Consider the following 22514-nt stretch of genomic DNA (forward strand, 5'->3'; position numbering starts at 1 on the left):
ATGTTATCAGTATTTAAATGAAAATGTGGCTCAATTACATTTACAGTTAATTTTACTGGATGTAGAAACTAGCACATCCCAGAGATTTTTATTAGTAACAATTCACTCATAAAACATCCATTTTTCCTTAGTCTAAGGCATACTCTGCTTATGTATTTTGCTTAGCTAAATTTTAATCAAAATATTTTTGTAGACAGCAATGGTGTTTTTTTTTTTTTTTGTCATTTACCATGACATTAGGAAAAAATGCACATCAAGTTATATAGACAAGCAGGGCACCGGGATACAGGTAGAAATTATTTCAGGTTTCTTATCTATGCCATTTTATTACAACCCCTTCCCCTTTTGAGGTTTAGCTACTTATTGGGTGCTTTCAGACGGGGCATTTCAGCCGGCATGAACTGTACCGGTTGGAACCGTTGCAGTTTATGCCGGCTGAAACGCGATCACACTTACCTTCTGTCTGCGGAGCCCATCGCTGTATGCCTGTTCATACACAGTGGGCATCGGTGATTTGTTTTTTTAAAAACTCAGTTTGCACATGTGCATAGGCAGCCATCCACAGAATAGCGATCATTCGCGCATGCGCAAAACACCCCGTCCAGAAAAACATGCCCTGAAGAGAGGACTTACCTTTAAAGTTTAAAGAGCAAACTGGCCTCCCTGAGGTCCCGGACTCCTCTAAAACGTTAAACTAAGGACCTTTTCTTTTTTCTAAAATGAACTCTGGGGCGAAGTTTCACCCAAGCGCATATCGCCAACCTAAAAAAAAATGGCGGGCGAAAATCGGAAGCTTCGGGCTTCTGAATGGAAGTGGCTCTACAATGGTGGAGAGCGATCAGACAGGGGGTAAAGCGATTACAACCAATGCACTCAGGATACCACCACTTGGGGACCTAGTGGCAGAATACAATGGTTTAAAGCTCTTTGTAACGGTTAGAGTATTGGACTAGATGGCCCATTGGCCTGATCCAACATTGGCTTCTCTTATATTCTTATGTTCTCTTATGTTCTTAAAGTTTATTTCTGGGTGTAAGTGAGAACTGAGTGACTTAACATGTGTAGTGACATACGAACCTGATATCTCTGTTAATCTCTGGAGGTTCCATTGGGCTGAGTGTTGTTCCCATTCCAGATTCCAGTCTGTTTCTGAAATTCCTTTGTCAAAAGCCTTTTGGAAGTCCAGATCACCCTTACACACATGTTTTTTTAACCTGGGTTGGTGAGGCAGGACTTCCCTTTGCAGAAGCCATGTTGATTTTCCCTCAGCAGACTTTTTTTCTCAATGTGCTCAATAATCCTCTCTTTAATAACAGTTTCCACCTGGTACGGATGTTAGGCAACTAGCCTGTAATATCCTGGAGTCCCTCTGGACAGCCCTTTAAAAATTGGGGGGACGTTTGCTGTCTTCCAGTCACAGAGCACAGAGACCAATTTTACATATACTTATTAATAGATCAACTATTTCATACTTGAGTTCTTTAAGAACCCTCAGGTGTATGCCATCTGGACCTGCAGACTTATTGGTTTTCAGGTTGCCTTGTAGTCCTATAGCTTCCTCTCTTGTCACTTCAATTTGATTCAGCTCTTCAGACACCCTTCCCCCAAAATAATGTCTCTGGCATGGGCATGTGCACCACATTTTCCACTGTGAAAATAGATATAATTAATTCATTTAATTTCTCTGCCATATCCCTCCCTTCCTTAAGAAATTCTTTATTCCTTTGTCATCCATATCAGTTTCATTTTCTACATGCTAATGTTTTCCCCCTGCAAATCGTATACATTTTCAACTACATTAGTACATGATAGTGAATCAGCATGATACATTATATTTATACATTCTGTACATTATAAATATTGTATCATTTATAAAAAAACTATTCAACATGTATAATCAATATAAACAAATTTACAAAACCAAGAATGAAACATGGAAGACTATAATGGTTATCAAAGGATAAATGAATGTAAAAAAAGGGTAAAAGGAAATCTTTGCTCATCCCTAAGCTCAAGCGAAACAAGGATGTGACATGAACATCTAAGGATGTGTTCATGTCTACGATGGATTATTTTGAGACACAGCAATTACATTTCAGATTTTCAAGTCTGTAACTACTTACAAATTTCTAGACCCTTTGGTTTAATTGACAGAAGGCTGTTAACTCTGCTTAGGATGGTGCTGAAAGTGGCTTAAACACATTGGAATAGTAAAATTCTATATGGAAAAGCTCACAGCCTGATGTTTATGTCAGTATTTTTAGTCCAAGGCAGAAAATTACAGGAAGAAGACAGTAGGCTTTAGACAGGAGTAGAAGGAGGCGAAAGAAAATGATGGCAATTTGGGCTGAAGCTGATGAAAAGGGATGAGAACAAGATCAAGGTAGGAATGAGAATGAGAAGGGGAAAGTACCCTCCAAGAGATCCAAGTCACCAAGAGCCTTGCAAGCGGCAGAGCTCTTGTCTTCCAGCACCCCCTTGTCCAGCAAGGGCGATGAGCCTCAGGTGCAGGGAAATGGCCAGGACCGGGTCTATGAGTCCCTGGTGCAGGAAGCGGTGAGAGATGACACCTCTTTATTTATTTTTTTACTGTGACTATATTAAACCCAGAAGGGGGGACCCAGTTACGGGTGTGAGCCCTTTTAGACTCTGGTTGCTCCCGCGACCTAATCAGCCCTCATTGGTCACAGGACTGGGGGCTGGGGTTGTAAAATTAGATGACCCCATGGTTTTTACCCAGATGGAGGGTACTACCATGCAGTCATGCCAGCACCAGACTGTTGCCCTACCGGTGGGGGTGTCAGGGCATTGGGAGCAGCGTGCCTTTATAGTTCATCCTACGGCCCAGTTCCCGATGGTGTTAGGGAACCCTTGGCTGTTGGCTCACGCCCCCTACATGCAGTGGAGCCATGGCACAATGACATTTTTGGACCCCCACATCGGTGGAACCCCAAGTGGAGGGGTGGAGCCGTGCCCTGCTCCAGCGTGGGTGTGCCTTGCCCGGGATGAGTTTAACTCAATCCCCAAGGAGTATAGAGACTTGGGGAGGATATTTGAGGAATGCAAGGCTGATGAACTTCCCCCCACCATCGAAGGACTGACTGTGCCATTGAACCAGGGGGAGGGGGAGTTTAAGGGGGCGGTATGTCAGGATCAGACCCCTCTCTTGGTCAGTGCTTGTAACTGTATTGCCCTGTGGTGCCAATGCTTATTTTCACTTTTGTAAACGCTTCCTGCTTTGCACATCTGCCCACTTGCTTGTTACCTTATCAATCCTCCCTGACACTCCTGAGGGGGGGAGTGTGAGAATGAGTGCCTGGTGTAGTGTGGAGGCACTGCTCATAACTTCCCCAAAGCTACCCCCATACAGTTCACAGGTTGCAGCTGGACCTGTGTCCTTGGGAGCGATAAGAGTTGAGACATAGCTAGTTAAGTCGTATAGTCTTTCATGACCTGTAGTGAGCCTGTGCGTGTGTGACGTTTGACTGAGAGGTGGGGCCCATTCCCCATTTCCTGACCCTGTGCTATTGCTTGTTAGTTCTGACAAAGGGGTTAACCTTACCAGAAGTCCAAATCTTACCAATAAACCTTATTAAGGACTATCGAGAGGAGAGTGGTTCCTCTGGGTTCTGACAGAGAGAGAACTAGGTGAGAATATAAAAGGAAAAGATGAACTAGGATTTAAGGAAACATTTACAGGGAACTCTCCAGAAATGTTCAATGTAGACATCCATCCAAGCTTCTATATGATATCACATATCCAAACTGGTCTACTACAATTCGTGAACATGTAGTGTGGAGGCACTGCTCATAACTTCCCCAAAGCTACCCCCATACAGTTCACAGGTTGCAGCTGGACCTGTGTCCTTGGGAGCGATAAGAGTTGAGACATAGCTAGTTAAGTCGTATAGTCTTTCATGACCTGTAGTGAGCCTGTGCGTGTGTGACGTTTGACTGAGAGGTGGGGCCCATTCCCCATTTCCTGACCCTGTGCTATTGCTTGTTAGTTCTGACAAAGGGGTTAACCTTACCAGAAGTCCAAATCTTACCAATAAACCTTATTAAGGACTATCGAGAGGAGAGTGGTTCCTCTGGGTTCTGACAGAGAGAGAACTAGGTGAGAATATAAAAGGAAAAGATGAACTAGGATTTAAGGAAACATTTACAGGGAACTCTCCAGAAATGTTCAATGTAGACATCCATCCAAGCTTCTATATGATATCACATATCCAAACTGGTCTACTACAATTCGTGAACATGTACCAGCCTCTGATTATGAAGAATGGGGTGGTTGTGGAAGCTGATGAATCAGAACAGAGACAAGACAGTTCATAGTTAATGAGGCTGCGATGCAGTTTGGGAGCAGATATCTTTTTCAGATTAAGCACGAGATACTGAGTGGGCAAAGACTGGAACATTATGCCTTGAGTGCACAGCAGTCAGAAAGCAACAGTGATGTAGAAGAGTTAGTGGAAGGGCAGAGTAACTGCCCTCCATCATGCTTTTTACTTTGCAGTTTGCCTGCCTTATGGAATTAGCTGGTCATCATTTAAGGGGCCAAGAAGAATTTATTGGACTACTATCAAATTGGCATGGAAGTGTCACAGATATGGCTAAGAATATGGGAGATCAGATGACTAAAAAGATCATGAAGGGTGTTTCTGCAGAGCAGAAAAAGGGCTGGCCTAGTCTCTCAGCTAAATTTGCCAAATAGGGAGTCTGGAGACCCAGAACAGAGTAGTTTTGGATGGGTAAGAAAGAAAGCTGGCATGGTATAGTGGTTAGAGTGTCAGGTCATGAGATGACTGCGTTTGAAACCCCACTCTGCCATGGTAGCTCATAGGTTGACCCTGGGCCTGTCACAATTTCTCAGCCTAGTCTACCTCACAATGTTGTTCCACTTTGTTACAGTTCCACAACCTCTGTAATGCTGAACATTTTAATAGGACTTCTTATACAGTGGGATTGGTTTTAATGAAGTGGCCAGCAGACAACAATGATAGAGTATTTTTGCCACAGTAAGAAGAGTTCATTATCATCGAGAAATTTATTGATCAGGTAATACATCCAGCAGGACAAGAATAAATGTTCAGTTGGCCACAGGCTGAACTATAATGACTGTCTTTTTCCACTTTTAAATTCCATAACATACCTACCATATATGTAAAAAAATCCATATTTGCTTTGTAACATCTCCAATAGTGCTCATTATCACCATTATAAATTACTAGGAATAAGACCCATTGTAGAAGTAAATACAATGAGCTCTAGAAAGAGGCTCTGGGTGGGTGCTCCAGCCTTGGACAGTCAGCGTCAATTTGCTGTGGCAACCTCAGCAGGGTATAATGACACAAGTCCACCATTTTCTCCAGGGGAACTGATCTCTGCCATTTGAAGAGCAGTTTTAATTCTTTTTTAAAAATAATGTTACTATTTTTAACAAACATACATACAAATAAATGGACTAACAAAAATAAGAGTAATAATGACAACATCATATCTCTTAGATCACCTCTTACATATATATCTATACACCAATTTTCCACCATATGATCAATAATTATTTTTGTAAGTCTATGTTTTACCATCAAGATTTTTAACAATCCTATTCTGAGTTGAATTATGGATGTATCTTAAAGTTACATAATCCCAACATTCTATATTTTTTGCATCTCTAATAAAAACAAGCTCTCTCCTGATTAAACATTCTACAATAATCTTCTGTAAACTATAATTGTCTATTTGACCAAGTTATATACCATTTCTATTTGTGCTGGTTTATTTTGTGTTAATTATTTTGACATCAACAAGAATAGATTCTCTAGTCTGCTTCATGTACAATCCTCTGTTGTTATCCTTCTCTAACCAAATTTATTACCCTTCTCTATTTAATTTTAATTTAATACCCTTCTTTAACCAAATTTATTCAAATAAGCATCCACATATATACTCTAGATCACTCCTTTTTTTAACTTAATCTCTAATATTTTATATTATCTTCTGTTTATATTGTTTTCTCGTAAAATCTTCCTTAATTTATTATGGGCAATAATTTTATAAATGCATCATAATAATTATAATTATATTATAATATATTATATTATAATTATAATATTATAAATGCATTATAAATGCATTAAAATACATTCAATTAGACCCAATATTAACTAATTGCAAATGCAGTTTTATTTGATCGACTTGATTGCAGAATTGTTTTGTGTCTTGCACTTTTGAGTGTTAACAATTCTTTTCTCTGTAGGTTGAGTCAGCTTGGCTATAATATTGTCCTGCATTTTGTATAATTTGATGCTGGAATTCTCCTTTGTAGGTTAAGTCCACAAGATTATAATGCTGTTCTGCTTCTTGCACTGCTTGAAGTTGAAGTTCCTTTATCTGAGTTGTAGTTTGGCTTATTTTTGTAGCATGTTTATCCATTACCAGTTCCAAAGCTTCTTTAAATGCCAAGGTGACTTCATTCACAATTATAGCCCGAAACTCCTCCCAAGACACCTGCAGCTGGTTAATTTCTTTGGAGTTCTCTAGGCAGACATCATCTGGAATTTTTCTTTTTGAGTCCTGTCACTCCATTTTAAAACAGTATCAATGGTCCCAGCACAGTCCACACTCTCTGCTAGTTATTGTCAGTAATCCTTTCAAAGCTGACTGTGTTTAGAGCTGTTGGCAGCTAAGGATCTTTCAGCACAAGTCAGATGCTTACAACTCCACTAGGAACACTAGACACAATAAACTCCTCCATTCCCAGCAATGAAGCGTGACATCGTAAAAAGTTGCCACAAAGTAACAGAGTCAACTCTAAATAACTCTCTTTCTTTCTTTTTCCAAAAAAGATTTAAAAATCCTTTTACAGAAGCTCAAACAAGAATCTCCCTTTGCCCCAGAAAGTATTTCTCTCAGCTTTCTTTATATAAATCATCCCAGCCACTCCACACTCCATGAAGGAAGGAGGGGGGGAGTCACTTTTCTGTGTCTCTTTGCATTTTAAAGGGGCTTAAAGAGAAAGTCGGCGGCTTCTTCAATGATGCTTTTTCAGGTACTTACGGTGTATTTCTTCATCAATGTCACGAATGAGGCTCAGATGTACTGTCTTTTTTTTTTAAGTATATTTTTATTGGTTTTTCAATATAATGCATATTCACATACAATCGTTAATATTAATATAATTCATTCTTGGTACTTCTCACAATTTTTACAAAGCAACCTAGTTCTTAATCTACCTAATTTTCCTTCTACCCAGTCATCAGCTTAATGACTTACAAAATACACGCATCCAATAATAGCAATTATTAGACTTCTTTTTTCTCTTCTCTCTAAACCTTCTTCATATTAACTCCCTTGGGAAAAAAAATACACAATAGGTTTTCTCTGCTTCCGACTTCTTATTAAATTCCTTATTGCTTCTAAACCCACTTTACTTATTCCTTTCCATCATTTCACTTTCAACGATTTATTCCTTTCCATCATTTTTCCTTTCCATCATTTCTCTTTCAATAACCTTGCCACACATTCTACCATATTCCAATTACTTAATTCCAGTATCCTTATCTTCCTTCATTTATACTCATTCAATTTTCCTCACCTATCCTATCTATACATATGAGTCTGTTCTTCCGACTTCCTATATACTCATTTGTTATTTACACAGAGCCTAGAAATTTTTTATCAAGCAGAGCCCAAAACCATATTAAAATCAATATAAGCCCAAATATTTTTAGTGACCATTTTCCCCATGCTCACTTCCTATTCATACTTTCACCCCTAAATTCATAAACCAAATAACATCTTAAGGGCAATACAAAACAAACCATATAGAGTTTCATGACCATTTTGTCATGTTCATTCCACCACCTCTGGCTTTATACTCTTTAAAATTTTACATTATATTCTAATAAGTTTACTTCCACTTATTCTATACAATCTGGTATATACCATTAATCCACTTACAAACAAAAACCAACATAATCAAAACATATAAAATTCCATATAATTTTATTTGTCTTCTATAACTCTTTAATTTTTTGACCTGTAGCAGCATATCTGCATGTTGTTTTTCTAGCATATCTATATGTTGACTTTCTTTGCACCGTTGGTATCTCCATTGCACTTTCACTCTGTTCTGGATTTTTTTTTGAAAAGTCAAGTCTTTCTTTCCTTATGTCCCTTTTGCTTCTTCTCTCACATTGTCCCTGTGTATCTTTTCTCCTTTTCTCCTTTTTTACAAATAGAGTTCTATATCTCTTTCTCCTTCTTCTTACCTTCTTCCTTTTCCCTTGTCTCTTTTCACTTCTTATTATTTTCTCCCCTTGACTTGGGGCTTGTAAACATAATAGTTCTAAGTCCTCCTTTGCCTCCTGCAATTGATCAGTCGCTTCCGGATTCTTTTTAAATGCTTCCGGGTTTTCAGCTTTGTGTATTTCAATAGGTGTTTCGTAGAAACTTGCGAAAGCTTGTTTTATCGCTTTTTGCATTCCTTCTTTTAATGTCTTTGATAATTCTTCTTTTAAAGTCTCCAAAAATTGGTCTACTGGCATATCTATTACTAGCATATTTTCCTCTAGCACCTCCTCCATCTCTTTCCCCCCCGTAGTCGCCATTTCCTACCGGTTTTTCCAGCCCAAACTTATAAACTTGTTTGCAGTCAAGCCTTTTGTAGAGCTGGGGGGACAGAATCCCTAATCTTCTCTTTCCCAAAGGGTCAGCAGCTATTGCCCCAGATAAATAAAAATACTTATACATTACTCAGCCTCTTCTCTCTTTATATGGCCGCTTTATCATTTCTCCTTTCGCTGATCGTTTTCGGGGCGACATTTTCCTCAAAGATGCGTGCAATAACCGAACTTGAAGATTTCTTCGTTGCTTGTAATCCAAACATGAAAGTTACTTATATATAAAACCAAGGCGAAAGGCTGCAGCTACGGGGAAACATGGTGACCATGTTTCCCTCCACTCGTCCGCGTCTGCTTCGAGGCAGGCGGTGGGCACCTCCCCGCTGTGCCAAAGTCGGGAAGGGCCACCGCAGAGCCTCCTGCCCCAGATCTCTCTCCGGGAGATCTGGTGGAGCTCTCCCGGTGACCGGGAGGCCCCAAAAGACGCGAAAAGGGAATTGGGCGTCGGGAGCACAAAGGCGCCCCGCCCGTCGCCGCGCCACGCCGCCGGAAGTTCCAGATGTACTGTCTTGATTCAGAGCGTACACAGCTGGTACAGTTATGGCTCGCTTAACTGTGCTTCTTTGTTCTTTGCTTTGGGATGATTCAGAGTTTCCACACACTTTAGCTGCAAACAGGGGGGTCCAGGTCGAGTCCCTTGCACCAGTGGAGTCCAGTGGAGCTTGAGATCTCCCGAAAACTCCTCTAAATAGAACAAAGAGCTGGTGGCATCCAGGAGGAATTTCTGGTGTCGACCTGTCACTGTGCCATAGCTCCGTCCCCCCAAGAGCAGTTTTAATTCTGAGTGATCTTCAGCCCTCACCTGGAGATTGGAAACAATGGTTCCCCAGGAGGAAATGGCTGGTTTGGAGGGTGGGGTCTATGGCATTTGTACCTGCCTGAGGTCCCACCCTTCCTCAAACCTTACCCTCTCCAGGCTCCACCCCTCAAATCTCCAGGTATTTCCCAACCTGGAGTTGGCAACCTTATCTCCTTCCCAGTCACCCATCAACATACTGTTATTTGCCCCTCTGACTTCAGCTTTCCATCTCTTCCCCCCCTCCCTGCAGCCTCTACCTAGGAAAAGTACAGTCTTTCTCCACAGTGGGGACCAAAGCAGCTCATATCATTCTCCTCTCCCTCTTTTGATCAGCACAACAACCCTGTGTGGTAGGTTAGTCTGTGAGTGGTCTGAAATCACCCACTCAGCTTCCACAGGAAGAACCTGGGTCAGGCAGACCCTGCTCTGAAGTGCTGCTACATCACACTGGCTGTCATGGGGGGCCACCTCAGCAGAGTATAATGACACAGAGTCCACCATTTTCTCCAGAGGAACTGATTTCTGTCATCTGGAGAGCAGTTTTAATTCTGAGTGATCTTCAACCTCACCTGGAAATTGGCAGCAATGGTTCCCCAGGAGGAAAAGTACAGTTTTTCTCTGCAATGGGGACCAAAGCAGCTTACATCATTCCCCTCTCTCCATTTTGATCTGCACAACAACCCTGTGAGGTAGGTTAGGCTGAAAGTCTGTGACTGGTCTGAAGTCACCTACTCAGCTTCCACAGCAAGAACCTAGGTCTTCCCCTGGAGAAAATAACTGCTTTGGAGGGTGGACTCTGTTGCATTCTATTCAGCTGAGGCCTCTCCCTTCCCCAAACTCTGGCTTCCATAGATTCCATGACAAAATCTCCAGGAATTTCCCAGCCTGGAGCTTGCAACCCTAGTCAGGACTGGCTCCAATGAGTTCCCCACAAAGGCCAAAGAAGGCCTAGGAAACACCTCCTGCCTCTGCCTTTTTACTGACAGATCCAAGCTTGGTTGCCTAGCAACAGCCACTGAGGGGAAAGTGAGCCACACAGCAGTTTGGGCAGTTTATTCAGACAGGGAATGGCATTGGGCTTGGAGAAATGACCATTGAGAGTGAAATTTCAGAGCTATCTCACAAGCAGTTCTCTAAGAGCTTTCTCAGCCCCACCTACCTCAGAGACTGTCTGTTGTGGGGAGGGGAAGAGAAAGGAATAAGGAGCTTTGAGACTCCTTGGGGTAGTGATCCTCCTCCTCCTCCTCCTCCTCCTCCTCCTCTACTTCTTCTTCAAAACCCTATGCAACCTGGAACTGATATATCTGAGGGACTGCCTCTCCCCAGAGTGCCTTGCACTCAGCAGACCATCATTTACTGGTTGTCCCCAGCCCAAAGGATGTCTGCTTAGCCTCAACCAGGGCCAGGGTTTTTTCCAGCCTGGCCCCGGCCTGCTAGAAAATGTTCCTGTCTGAGATCAGGGCCCTGTTCCGCAGGGCCTGTAAAATGGAGTTGTTCTGCTAGGCCTTTGGTTGAGATGACCGATGCCCAATCATTTGGCCTCCCCTGCTGAAGCTCTCCAACTGTATACAGCCCATATTAATAAGATCTCCACTGTCCTTTGGTTTATGGCCTAGTAGCCTTCAGCCTTTTGGGACTGCTGCACTTTTCTAATTTATTGTGCTACCTGATTTTAATTGTTTTAATTATTACTATAACTGTATTAATGGTTTTGTAATATTAGTGTTGTGACTGCCCTGAGCTTGCTTGAGAGGAGGGCAGGATATAAATAGAAATAAATAAATAATTTAGTGGTATAGGACAGATCTTTGATAACATTAATAACATAACATTTTCATGAATGAATGAATGAATGGGCCCCCTTTTTGGTCTGGGTTTTTACTTATTGAAAATGAATAAACATTCCTGATTTTTAAAGGGAAAATTTTAAAGGGGAAAATATTGTACCTATACCTGAGTAACAAATAAAATGTGACCCTAAACCTGTCAGGATTTAAGAAAATATTGGTAAGGTAGTAACTTCTGCCAGTAAGTTAGCCCTCTGGTATTATGCTCCCTGCTCTTCAACATATATAGAAATCCCCATTACTGCCAAGATTCCATATTTGGCAAGGATGTGGTTTGACCAGTCTGGGACTTCAGAGCCAAATCGTTTAATACTTCCCTTAGCATGTGGCCAACTATAACTGCTACAACAGGTGGCACATGAACTTAATTAATGATAATAAATTAACAGCTGGATTTAGAAGTGTTAGTTTATAGCCTTGGCCTTCATCAAATGTGCAAGTATTCTGGAACTATTTGATTGGATTGGTTTCTGAACACATTTAACTAGTCCAAACTGTGAATGGAAAGCTTAGCTACCAAGATACTTTATATTTTTTCTCCTAAATTAATAATGTAGTCTGTTTATATAAGAAATGTTCTTTATCTATGACCAAGTTTTTATTCATTCTGACCAAAAATATTAGACACAGGGCCAAGCTAATCCAAATTTTGCTGTCATAAGCAAATCAAGCAAATGTATATTACATTTTTCAACTTTTAGTTGTTCCACAATTCTACTTTTATCCAAGAATTTGGATTTTTAAAAAACAGTACTAAGGCAGAAGAGGTGGATTGGAGAGGTAGTGGAGAAGTGCATGAGATGTGAGAGTTATGTGGACAATAAGGACAGCAAGGAACAGAACCCATGTGTAGATTTCTAGATGCAGTTGCTCTGATTTCTGAGACCATACCAGCAAGTGCCTGTTTTCAAGTTTTATTCTGTAACAATTAGGGCTAGACATTTTTTTTTAAATCACAACAATATACACTTTTCTCTGATAGTATTCAAATAATTACAGGTATATCAGTTTTCAAATAGCACTGGAAAACCCCTCTAGCCAAGAGCTTGAGGGCTATGTTCTTTCACTGTATGTCAAGCAGAAATTGCTTTGTTGATGCCATGATAAAAAACGGGATTCTGCTCTTTCTCTAAGACGAATGCTTAACATTGACAAAGTAAATTTAACATTACAACAGTAACAACCAAATGTTCCATTCATTAAGTAGAACACTGAGCAACTGAGTTTAAAACTTCAACCACACCCTGTTCATTCTGTCATGTAACACTATGGATCATTACCACTTTATCAAGAACCCAAAAGACAGACTGAAAATAATTTTCATAGGTAAGCAAATTTCCCTTTTTCTATTTCTTGAGTTTTTCTTTTCTTATAGACAAAATATTACTGTGATGGTTTAGTGTTACGGACTATAAGCAGGGGATCCACAAGGACTTTCAGAGAGTATCTCATTTTCTTCTTCCCCACTACTTCCTTTGTCTCTTTCCTGAAAGCCCCTATAGCCTCTCCCCTTTTCTTGCTTCCTTCTCTCCTTCCTCCCCATCACTCACCAACCAACCTGCCTTTATTTGCCCCCCTGTCTTCAACTTTCCCTCCTTCCCTACCCTGGCAGCCTTTCACTGGGAAAAGTCTGGCCCAGTTGTGCAGTGCCAGCTGCTGTATTTTGCTGAGTTGCATGGTGCTGGCCAGGCTAGGTCCATTTGCATGGTGGGAAACCTGTAAGGACTTGTGGCGTCACCTCAATTTCCCCTGCATCCCTGTTCCTCTTTTCCTCTTCCAGGTAGCTCCCATATTCTCATCTTCCCCTGCTTCCTCTCTTTCCCACTCACTGACCAATTATCTTTTATCTGTTTCCCCCATATTAAGCTGCATTTATTATTTACTTCATTTGTGCCCCCCCTTCTCCCCCCTGTGGACCCAAAGGTGCTTATATTGTTCTCCTTTTCTCCATTTTATCCTCAGAACCCTGTGAGGTAAATTAGGCTGGCAGTGTGTGATTCTCCCAAGGATATACAGTGAGCTTCCACAACAAAATGGTCCTAGTATGAAACTCTAACCACTGCACCACATTGGCTTTCATGAGGTGGCTGCTGTTGTCTTGGGTGAGTCATGGAAGTCATGTAGTAACCTGGTGGTTGATTGCAGACCTGGCCCTGATGAATCCTCCCTCAAAGCCCACATCAGCCCTGGAAAAGATCCTAGCCCTATCCTCTGCCTTTTACTGACAGGCTTGAAGACTGGCACCATTACAGTGGTTGCCTAGCAACCCCCATAATGGCCATTGCAGAGGACATTCATTTCTGGAAGGTACAGGCAATACTTCTGCTATTTGGGGGTGTGTGGGTAATGTCTCCATGGTTTCCCCCCAAATTTTTCCATAAACATGGAGCTTTTTAAAGTTTTCTGTTTTGTAGGAATACATATTTTGTGTGTTCATGGCTCCAACATCTGGATTTAAGTAATCATAGTTGAGTTTCTGTTGAGAATGAGACCTATTGATACTGTGATAACTCCATCATTGGTAAAACGATCATAGCAACACAATGTATTGGCCTAAACCACTTTAGCAGAGTAAAGGAAAACATTCCTATAGTGATTACCTAAATAATCCCAGACATTTTTATGTTACATAAGCATTTTAATAAATCGTGGCGTGAATCAATGTATGTTGATCTGTTTTTTTTTTAATGTACGATTTGTTTCCAACCAAGCACCTTCCCCAAAGATACTTCAATCCATCTTGAGGTGAATCTCCTTAGACAACTGCAAAAGTATAATAAATAATTAGAATACTGTTGTTTCTCTATATTAGCTATTTTTAAAGTAACTAGGAATGTCATAAAATCTTCTGGAATGTGCATAAAGGCTTTTCATGGGGAAGGCTACTCATATAAAAGTCTGGAAACAAAGAGCCCCTTTTTTCCTATTTAATTTCTTTTATTCTCTGATTTTCCGCATAAATCCTCCGAATGAAATAAAGGAAATTTCTTGAGGTCACTCTGTCCACAAGAATCCTCCCTTGGAGGTCCACAAACTTTCTATGTAAATTGGATTCTCATATTCATTATATATTAGTTAGTGTAGATATGTAATTATATCCTCCCCACTTCCCGTGTTTCTCCTCTGGGATGTACAGCAGCAACCAAACTTCATTGCTTGCTTGGCAATCCAACAAAGCCATTTTAAAGTAACACTTCATTTTCTTTTATTAGTACTGACATTAGTATAATGAGTCCAGTGATTTTCCCTCTTTACTCCTTAATTTCATTTTCATGCCGTCCCCCAAGCCTTTCTGTGATATCTTTTCCAGGGGAGGGACCAGTGGGACTCAGCCAGCTCATTTGGCATCTATTAACACAATTAGACTTTGCATGGAGTTGTTCTTAGTGTTAAATTCATTCAGCTTGTACCAGGGATTTTGATGAGATTTTTGTTCCAGTTAAAAATCACTGCAGCATGCAAATCTTTATCAGAACTGGTAGCTCATAGCTGCAGTTTCCCCAGTATGCTTTTAGGGCTTTGTCTCGTTTTTGCACCATTGGCTTCTTTTTCATTGCCATTTTTTGCTGTCTTGAACTCACAGGGTTTTATTTCTTGATTTTGTCTCTTAATGTTAAGATGCATCAAATTAATGGAAAAACTCAACAGTAAATGCAGGATGATGTGTACAAGGGAGGAACAAAATCCAAATGGTTTTCTTTTTAAACTGAGATGGTGAGACTAACATTTGGCACTAGGTCCAGTAATATTACTGCTTAATATCGAACTAAGCACAATTTTAACAGCCTAAGAGCACTGTCATTGGTACCCAAACGTCTGTGACACTGGTACTAAGGGAACTTCCTGGGCAATGAGTGTTAAAAGTTCCCCTCAAAGATTTCAAGTTCTTTGGATTCTGGTTGGAAAAATTCATAAATCATTTATACAAAAGATAAGCTATGGCTTTTTAAGAAGCACAGTTCTCTCTTACCTGCCATTTACATGCATTAAAGACCTATGAGGTGGTCAACTTTCACTAGCATGAGGAACTAGACACAACCTGGCACAGCTGTATGAAGCTGACTGTGTTTCTTTCTCATCTCATGTTGCTCTGTTAAATGCTCCATTCCAATGTATACATTTGGTAGGAGCATGAAAATTCATACAATGACTCCAGCATCCAGCCAATATAAAAAACTGAATTTTACTACTGATACAGGAGGTAAACCAAACTAGATATGCTGTCATAGGCTACTAAGCAAAAGTGCAGGATTTAAAAATGTAATAAACAAAGAGCTACATGCCACTGGATGTAGCTATCTGTTTATTGCACTACTTGCCATTGTGCTATAGCAATCATTTGCAACTGAATTTTTGTGTGTGGACTGGACAGCTACAGGAGGAAAATGGTTACTATAATGCAAATATATAACAATATCCACTGATAATATATCCAGCCATAGGTAATGTTACAACACTGATAGAGTATATCTATTTACTGTGGATTCTTAAAGGATGTGCACAAAAAGGTGAAAACTTGTATGTGACTTGATGGATTAATGAATATACTCTGTATGAGAATATTTCTAGTGAATTTAAATTAAAATTCTTTATATCTGGGGATTTAAATAAGTCATAGGTACTAGTCATCCTTTCAAACTTCAGAGGACGGCGGAAAACAGGAGGGCCTGGCGAGATCTTGTCCATGGGGTCACGAAGAGTCGGACTCGACTGTGCAACTGAACAACAACAACTAGTCATCCTGGCTGTTTGGGATCACTGGTGTAGAAGGTATAACTCTGCTCAGGACTGCATTGTGAGTGATTCTATCTCGTATAACTAGAGAATGAACTACATGTTATCCTCTTACTATGCATGTGTGCCATTTTGTGTGAATAGGGCAACACAAATATTTTCCAGCTTTGGTACATGTGATCAGAAACCCAGCTGTTAGAAATACATATTTGTGAGTAGTGAAGCTGGAAAATGCACATGTTGTCCTATGCACAACAAAATGAGCATGTGTATCACCAGAAGCATATGTATTGTGCTCTCATGGTATACAGGTAGCAGTGCTCCAAATCAATCAATCAAACCTTTATTGGTATATCGTATTATAACTGGCAGGCAAGGAAATACAAAAGTCATATGCACTTAATAATACATTCCCTTTTCTTAGAATAAGGTATCTTCCATTCATCAGAATGATTTACTAGTTTTCTCAAAAAAGGCTCAAGATATAATGATCAAACATCACAATAGAAGATACAGTGCAGAAGGATATGATTCAGACTCTCAATGTGAGAAATGGCTATTAAGAATCTTATAGGTATGATGATCCTTGCTATATTTTTATGTGTTATTGGTTAGTGTTATCCCGTATTTCCCTTTCCCATTGTAGTTTTGTAGTAAAAAAGCAAAAAAAGAATGTGCACAAAAAGGTGAAAACTTGTATGTGACTTGATGGATTAATGAATATACTCTGTATGAGAATATTTCTAGTGAATTTAAATTAAAATTCTTTATATCTGGGGATTTAAATAAGTCATAGGTACTAGTCATCCTTTCAAACTTCAGAGGACGGCGGAAAACAGGAGGGCCTGGCGAGATCTTGTCCATGGGTTTTTTTAATTATATTAAAAAAAAGACAAGAGAAGAACACAGGTCATTTGCCATTGCCTGCCACAGTACAACAACTCTTGATTTCCTTGGTGGTCTACAGATACTAACCAGGGCCACCTTTGCATCATTTTCAAGATCTGACACGACTGAGCTAGCCTGGCCATCCTGGTCAGGGAGGTGCAATTTTCACTGGCTGCCTAATCATACTTTACTCTGGCATGTTGGTATTTATTTATTTGTTTACTTGCATATCTCTCCTTATATATAAAAGAGTTTTCGTGTCCCACTTTCCTCAACGTTCCACACACTCCCACAGCCTTTGGCTCCCGCAGCTGCCACTCTGAAGGCCTGCCAATTCCCTGGCTGCATTGCCTTGCTGTGTTGCCTTGGCCCCGCCCACAGAGCTGCCAGCCAGCATCTCACCCTCAGTCTGGAGGGAGCCAGCGGAGGGGATGGACGCTCTGCCGAGAGAGCGGCAACCTCTCCATGGGGGAGAAGGAGGCAAATCTAGTGAGGTGGCAAGCAGGGGAAGCACTCACCTTCACTGCCCCTCACGGCCCCTTTCCCTCAGCCGCAAGGCCAGCACTTTGTCAGGGTAATAGCTCAGCATGCTACACTGCAGAGAAGGCTGCCCAGCACTTTTCAAAGGCTCCCCCACCTTCGTTCAGCAGCAGTGGCAGCGCCAGGGAGGGTCTAACCTAGAGGAAATGAGCTGCGGCTCCTGGAAAGCTGGACTCTCTGCTGAGAAAGGCACTTCTCTTGGCTCCTGTGTGGGACTAACTGTAACTAACTGTCCCCTCAGTGGCTGTTGGTAGGCAACCAAGCTTGCTTCTATCAGTAAAAAAACAAAGGACTTTCAGCATAACCCTCTGCCCCACCCACTGCCAGCTAGGCCACTTTCCTGTCAGAATAAACTTAAAATGGCTCTCTCTTCTTTTTGGCTCCACCATGGCTGGCTGGCTGATGAGGTGGGCCAGTGACCATCAAACCATTCTCTTCAACCCCCTGCTGTGCAGCTGACTTTTCCCTAGGGCTGCCAATCTCCAGGTGGGACCTGGAGATCTCCTGCTTTTATAAGTGATCTCCAGATGACAGAGATCAGTTCCCCTGGAGAAAATGGCTGCTTTGGAGGGTAGACCCTATGGCATTATCCCCTGCTGAGTCTTTCCATTCCCCCCCCCAATGCTGCCCTCCACATGATCCACCCTCCAAAGCTCCAGGTATTTCCCTAATCAGAGCTGGCAACTGTACTTTCTCCTCATTGCCTGTTGCTAGGCAACCAGGTTCTATCAGTAAAAGGCCCTATCCACACCTATTTTGGCCTTTGGAAGAAAACTCATTGGGGCCAGTTCTGATAGGGTTGCCAACTCCAGGTGGGAAATTCCTGGAGATTTGAGGGATGGAGCCTGGAGAGGGTGAGGTTTGAGGAGGGGTGGAACCTCAGACAGGTACAGTGCCATAGGCTCCACCCTCCAAGCCAGCCATTCTCTCATGGGGAACCATTGTTGCCAATCTCAAGGTGGGGGCTGGAGATTACTCAGAATTACAACTGCTCTCTAGGAGGGTGGGGGAGGAGATGAAAAGCCGAAGCCAGGAATTATACTTTCTTTCTTTCTTTCCTGGATATTTGAAGGGTGTGGCTTGGAGAGAGTGAGATTTGAGGAGGGGTAGGACCTCAGACAGGTACAATGCCATAGACTCCACCCTTCAAACCAGCCATTCGCTCATGGGGAACCATTGTTGCCAGTCTCCAGGGAAGGGATGGAGATCACACAGAATTACAACTGCTCTTCAGCCAAAAGACTTCAGCCAAAAGTAAAAATGATCCCACAGTGAAATAAAAATTGCCCAGCACTGACAAACTATATATAGACAAAGGTGTTGTAAATCTCCTCTGCTAGAAGGCTTGTATTTTGAAGCCTCATCAAGAAGCCTTTTCAGTCATAATGATTTGGGGCACTCCTACCCTGCATACCATGAGAGCACAATACATGTGCTCCTGTTGATACATATGCTCATTTTGTTGTGCATAGGACAACATGTTCATTTTCCCCATAACCCCTAAGATTCCAATAAATGTTGGAGTAAAACAAGACTGCATCCTAGCCCCTCTATTATTTAGTCTTTTTGTGAACCATCTAGACTGTTATTTGAAAACCACTGATGGCCATAGTCCCAAATTAGGGGTGATCCATCTCCCATTGCTTCTCTATGCAGACAATGTGGTACTTCTTTCCCTGACTCAAGTGGGAATGAAAAGACTCCTAGTCCGCTTTCTTGAATATTGTGATGTTAATAAATTAACTTTAAATTTTGGGAAATCTAAAATCATTGCCTTTTGGAAGACGTGGAAGCCTAATAAATGGAAGGTAAGAGGCAACCTGATTGCACAGGTTCCAAGCTTTAAATACTTGGGAGTACACTTCCATCATAGCCTTAGATGGGCAGTACATAAAAAGGGAACAACCAAATCTGTCAATAGTACCATGCTTGCAGTTTCTCGTTTTCACTATATTAACGACAATCAATATGTGTCAATGGCCTTGAGGATTTTCAATCATAAGATCAGTGCTAAACTAATGTATGGGGTTCCAATCTGGATTTTGGCTATTAATAAAGATATAGAAAAAGTCCAATCTAAATTTTTATGGAAAATATTAGGCCTTCCCCCATGCATGTCCTATGCGGCCATCTGTTTGGAGACCAATCAGAGTCTTTTGAAAATGAAAGCTTGGATTATGACATTTACATTTTGGCTCAGGTTACATTTTAGAGCTAATTTCAATCCACTTATTTCACAAATGCTTACAGAGTCACAGAATCACAGAGTTGGAAGGTAGCACCAGGGTCATCTAGTCCAACCCCCTCCACAGTGCAGGAAATTCACAACTACCTCCCCCCCACACACACACCAGTGACCCCATGCCCAGAAAATGGTAAAAAAACCCCCAAACAAACAAAAAACCCTCCAGGATCCCTGGAGAAAAATTCCTTCCTGCCCCCAAAGTGGCAATCAGCATTTCTCTGGACAGGTAAAAAAGGGCCACAAGAACCAAGCACCGAGGCAACCTTTCTTGCCCTCCCTCTCATGATCTGCTTAATTTCACAGAGTCAGCATTGCTGTCAGTTGGCCACCTAGTCCAATGGAGAGCCCACCACCTCCTGAGGAAGCCTGTTCCACTGAGGAACTGTTCGAAATGCTCTAACCCTACCACTCCACAATCCCTAAACCCCACCTAAAGTGTCACCAAAACACCCAGAGAAAGTCACCTCTCTGCCCCCCCATCCCTCCTTTCCCCCCATGCCCCACCATGACAGCTTCGCTCATCGGAGCAGGGCCTTTAGCAGGTGCCACCCTGAAATCGACAACTGCCCATACAGGTGCCTTCTCTGTGGTGGCCTCCACCGTGTGGAATGGCCTGGTTGAGGAGAACAGGAAGGCTCCTGCTCTCCGGGCTTCCTGCAAAGTATGCAAAACTGAATGATTCAAGAGGGCTTTTCTACGAATGTAATGGACTAGCTCTGTTACAGAAGGCTTCACAAAGTTACTCGGGTAACTTACTGGGGATTGTGGTCTGTGTGTATAGTTTGCTGTGGGCCGGATCCAGTCATTCAATTTTTGCATCATTTAATGTATCATGGTAACACTTATGCTTTGCTTCAGTTCTGGGGTCCCCCCCGGATTTCTGATTGGTTTGACAACCCTAACCCTATTTCATTGTTTACTGACTGTCCCACAGTGCAAACTAAAGTTTGGTGTAGTGGTTAGGAGTGCTGACTCCAATCTGGGAGAACCGGGCCTGACTCCCCACTCCTCCACACTCAGCTACTGACCTTGGGCCAGTCACAAGCCTCCCCAGAGCTGTTCTCTCAAGGGCAGCCCCCGAAAGAGCTCCCCCAACCCCACCTACCCCACAGGGTGCCTGCCGCAGGGAGGGGAAGGGAAAGGAGACCGCAAGCCACCCTGAGTCCTCATCCTCAGCATGGTTTCTCCATATAGAGAGTAAGATCGTGCATATAGGAGTTAGTTTTGGGAGAGCTTCTTCATTTGTCCAGAAGTTCAGCCATTTGCTTGATTAAACAAAGACTCCTCGACATAGAATGCCAAGAGCTGATTAGCCTGGCTTCAGGTAGATGCCCCCCCCCTTGAAGGTAGGGTTTCCTCCCCAAGTGTTTATAGCAGAATATTTTTTTCTGTTTAACCACTCCTCATTACTGAAGAGCTTTTATGTTAGGCCATTTTAATGGGCTGCCTTCAGCTGTACTGGGTGGTAGGTTCTCTAAGACTCCTTATGTGGATAGATTATGTCCTTCTGGTGTTAATGAAATTGTCGATATAAAGGAAAGTGAAAAATACAGGAATAAAGCTGGCTGCCCTATTTTTAGATTAATAAAGCTAAAACAAACTCATTTAGCCAAATTTAGTACATCATAGTTTCAAGCCCTCCTGGAAAGGGCTGCTCCTCACCAGAGGCAGAGCTGTCAGCTGGGCTAAGGCAAGGAGTGGAGAGCACATGGTGAGTTGGTGATAGAAAGTAAGGGATTTTTTTTCTCCCTTTGCCTTCCTAGCTGCTGTGTGGGAGCTGAGAGAGAGCTGGGTTCTTTGTAGCCTGATAGAGAGTGGTTATGTTTAGAAGAAAAGAAGAAGAGATTGGATTTATACCCCACCCTTCACTACCCGAAGGAGTCTCAGAGCGGCTGTTTAAGTCTTTTTGGGGCTGTTTGTGATTTGATGGTTGTTGGAGGCTGAGTAAGTTGCTGTGGAGAGCTGTTGATTGCAAGCCCCACCCCCTATTGTGCTGGGCTCTGCTGTGCTGGGCAGGAAGGGGCCTTTTGAAACAAAGGGCTGCTCCTTGCCAGAGGTGCAAGCCTTTGGTGCAAGCCAAAGGGTAAGAGCCAAAGGGCTCTTGCCTTGTGGCTCTTAGCCTGTGGGTGTTACTTGGAGGCCTTGTAAGGACCTGAGTAGAGGGCTGTTACTGAGTTCTGGAGAGAGAACTGCTGGCAAGGTAGCCATTTGGTCACTCTCAAACTTTTCAGGGTACATCACCACAACAAGAGTTTACATCTGACTTTGAGGGAAGTTCCAGGGAGATGGATAATGAAGGATCTATTCCAGTGACATGCCAGGGTTATGCCATGATCATTTTTCTGCCTTGCCAGGAAATGCATTATACATGCTGCAAATGCAAGCTTATAAGAATTCTTGAGGAGAAGGTGGGAGAACTTGAGGCACAAATCTGTACACTGAGGAACATCAGGGAGGGAGGAAGGTTTTTAGACATGAAGGAAGAGGGGCTCCTGAGAGAATAGCAAGAGCTAGCAAAACCTATGCAAGAAGAAGGAAATAACAAAGAACAGGTGGGTGAGTTTGGTGTAGTGGTTAAGTGTGCGGACTCTAATCTGGGAGAACCGGGTTTGATACCCCACTCCTCCACTTGCACCTGGCTGGATGACCTTGGGCAAGCCATAACTCTGGACCAGCTGTTCTTGAAAAAGAGCAGTTTCTGTCAAGAGTTCTCTCAGCCCCACTTACCTCACAGGGTGTCTGTTGTGGGGAGGGGAAGGGAAAGGAGTTTGTAAGCC

This window comes from Gekko japonicus, unplaced genomic scaffold (genome assembly GCF_001447785.1).
Source record: "Gekko japonicus isolate JY-2015 unplaced genomic scaffold, Gekko_japonicus_V1.1 scaffold688, whole genome shotgun sequence".
Taxonomy (NCBI): Eukaryota; Metazoa; Chordata; class Lepidosauria; order Squamata; family Gekkonidae; genus Gekko; species Gekko japonicus.